This window comes from Notamacropus eugenii, chromosome 3, assembly GCF_028372415.1.
Source record: "Notamacropus eugenii isolate mMacEug1 chromosome 3, mMacEug1.pri_v2, whole genome shotgun sequence".
Taxonomy (NCBI): Eukaryota; Metazoa; Chordata; class Mammalia; order Diprotodontia; family Macropodidae; genus Notamacropus; species Notamacropus eugenii.
Window position 1 is genome coordinate 331,068,723 of NC_092874.1, and position 3,588 is coordinate 331,072,310.

Consider the following 3,588-nt stretch of genomic DNA (forward strand, 5'->3'; position numbering starts at 1 on the left):
GTTGTATATAGGATGCTCGTCCCCCACCTGGACTAGGGGGCCACTGAGGATTCTTCAACCTCAGAGATGCTGTGATTTTTGAACATCTTTCTCTAATATAGATTTGATCCCCACTACTGATATCCTGTAAGAACTAAACAAAATAGGTGCTCTGCTACACGTCTCAACTTCTGCCCCTATGGAAAAATGTTTAGAGACATTAATAACTTTCTTTTTGTTTCTTTTGCGAACATCTTATAAAGTAAATGGTAGTGTCTGGAGTTCTTTTAGCCTTGGAAGAAATCCAAAACCATCCTTGATTTTTCAACTGGAACTTTCTCAATACTTTTTTTTCTATTTGCTCTAACACAGAGATATTCCAAAAATTTCTGTGCAGCCAAAGTTCCTGATACAAAACAGGTCTGTTCCTATAGAATGGTATATATTATGCATATTTATAGTTGCTGTGTTCGTCGTTCATTGCCAAAGAAGACCATGCCATCAGAGAAATGATGACATGACTTGCACTTGACTTTGTTTTGAGTGAGGGCACATTTATAGTAAGTAGGAGAAGGAGAGTATAAGTATACCTTGTTTTGAGCGAGCTTCATATGAGTTAGGACAGGGTTATTCACTTCTCAAAATAATAATATTCTTTACCGCATAACTTTCTATGGAAATCTTTTAGTTACCTACTCCACTGAATTTAAAAATGCGATTTCATTTTTTTTAAGTTACACTCAGCTATTTTTAAAATAAATGCACATAGAACTTGCATCTAGAAAAAGCTACTATTTGTATGAACTTTTGAACTTGTGAAGAATGTAAATTAGCAAAGGTTTTTCTTACCAAAGAATTTCTGCATAATTCTTTCAAATATTTTGTTTTTGTTTTGGATGAGACATGTGGCTCATTGGAATAGAGAATTGGCTAGTGTTCTGAAATTTATAACCTGAGATAGTTGCCCGGGGATATTGAGATGTCACAATGATCCATCCTGGAACTCACAGTCTGTACATGTAAAGTCAGGACTTGAATCTCATTCTTCCTGACTCTAATGACAAAGCTGAGGACAGACACCACACCATGCTGTCCTTCACATATTTGAATCGACAAGAATTTTGATTTGCATGTGACTTTTCAGGTACTCATCTTTTGTATGTACAAGGTCCTCATTAGTGCTAATAGCAAACCTTCTGTAATGGGTTGTATTATTCAAATTTACATTAAATATTTCCATTGAACTGGAACTAATGACCATATTTTACATAATTATAACTTCAAAATATGTGAATTATTATGCATTTCAGGGGATTCATTATGGATAGGAATCAGTAAGTAACTATAAAATAAGATGAACCTATATTCATTGAAAGAGGGAATCCAAGGCAGTGTTTTCTCCATTTACAATACCCTTTTACTTAATGGAGACACCAAAGATGCTATGTGTTATATATCATTAAGTAGATGTGTATGATCCTAGATTCAAATCTGGAAGGGACCTTGGCATCTACAATTATCCCTTGCACATGGAAACTTTTCCCATCATGGTTACAGTATATCATAGGTCAGCTTAAAAAATTAGATAGGACTTTTTGGAGAATTTTGTGGAAGCTGCAGATGACCCTCAAAGACCTGCAGATGACACAAGAAAAAGTTTAGGAACTCAGAAATGTATAAATTTTATGTCCAGTATTGTATAATATCAACATATTTTATCTTTTAATACCATAATGAATCAGACTTCTTCTCTAGTATGAAAAGAGAGCCTAAAATTTTACTCAGATTTCTCAGATTGCAGGGGCACTAACCCCCCCTCCTCCCATGTGGAAGGGGTAACTGTAGTCTAACTTAAATTCAGTATGTGCAATCTGAAATCACAAATACTACAAATCAGGGTTTGATTTATTGTTTTATTACTTTCTAGATCTAAGAAATTAATGGAGAAAATGTTAATAATTCAGACTGAATTTAAAAGTGTGTTGTGTAGCCCTTGTCAAACATTCACCAGCATACTCCTGGGTTAATGACTATCTAAAAAGTATGATAGATTTCAGCTGCTGAAAAAAAGCCTAAGAGGGCCATACTCTGTAGGAATCTCAGCAGATTAACCTTGGAAGGTTGAGCAAGGGGCATTTAGAAAGGGCAAAGAATGGCTAAAAGATATCCTCAACATCAATGAACTATCCACAGAGAGAATTTTTCTGCACCAATGAGACTTCCATAAGACGTGGGTGTCAGTCAAGTCAGCCAGGCCAGGCTTATTCCTGCCTCAAGCTTTCCTTCATACTCCAACCTTGTTTGGAATGCTTTCCTCTTTTCCTATTCCAATCTTACTTATCCTCCAGGGCCTAAGTAGACTACATGCTGCCTCTTTCACAAAGCACTTACTGACACTCTAGCCATCAGGTACCTTTTCTGAAATTCTGCTGAATAGCTCCTTCATACCATTTTATGCTTAATTATATTCTGTCTCATATTATCTGTTATTTCATGCAGGTATATTTTGTCTCCAACCGGATTCCAAGCCCCTTGAGGGAATGAGCCACACCTGGTATTTACTCATTCTATACTCCTCCACAGCATTCCTACAATATGCCCCAAGTTCAGCCAGCACCAGAATAAAATGTTGCTCAGATCTGATTTTAATGTGTTGATTTATTAATATAAAAAGAAATATATAAACACAAGTGATTCTGTAAGGCAATAATGCAGCCTCTAGTGGGTCCTTATGTAAGGTGTAGTGGCATCCATTTATATTTAAGCTTGATACCACTGATCCAGGCTACACTCCCAACACCTATTTTCCACCTTCTGAATCATGATGACTTGTCTTTCTCTTACACTTTGGTTTCACACTTTATCTGCTATTGTGCATGTTTGCCCAGATAATTCCTAACCCTGGTCACTATACAAAATGTTGGTATTCCTAATCAATTAACACTTACCTTAAATGCATACTAAGTACCTAGGAGCCATGGTGGATTCATGGATTGATAGAGAGATGAACTTAATGAAACACTTAACCTCTTGTCTATGATCTTGGTGAGAGAGAGAGAGAGAGAGAAAGGGGGGGGGAGAGAGAGAGAGAGAGAGAGAGAGAGAGAGAGAGAGAGAGAGAGAGAGAGAGAGAGAGAGAGAGAGAGAGAAGAGAGAAGAGAGAAGAGAGAAGAGAGAAGAGAGAAGAGAGGAGAAGAGAGAAGAGAGAGGAGGGGAGGGGAGGGGAGGGAAGGGGAGGGGAGGAGGCCTACTCCATAGTGAGTAGGCCATGAAAGGCTATTCTAGGTCCCAACTACCCAGGGATGTTCCAGGAGAATAAGGACAATCGTGTTAACCTTTGCCTTAAATCCATACTGACCAAGTGAACAGGAAGGTTCGGTGGATTCATTGATTGAGACAGATCAATACCCACCTGAACCACTACTCAGTTATTATTTGCATTGTGATTTTGAGGCCATTGACTTGCTATTTGTTATTACATATATGTCACATTCATATGATTATTTTAAGACTTGAGACTTTTCTCAATTAAACTGAACTCTGTTCTTATTATATGCACATATTAGGAATTGTTCCCCAAACCTTTCTCTACTTCAGTCCTCTAAAGTT

General features: G+C 37.3%; 1 long non-coding RNA gene across 1 annotated transcript; it reads left to right on the forward strand.

Moving 5' to 3' along the window:
- Positions 1 to 997: 997 nt before the first annotated feature.
- Positions 998 to 2,622, forward strand: LOC140531605 (uncharacterized). The gene is made up of 2 exons (XR_011976383.1): positions 998 to 1,123; positions 2,479 to 2,622. It is a non-coding gene; the product is annotated as an uncharacterized lncRNA (long non-coding RNA).
- Positions 2,623 to 3,588: the final 966 nt, after the last annotated feature.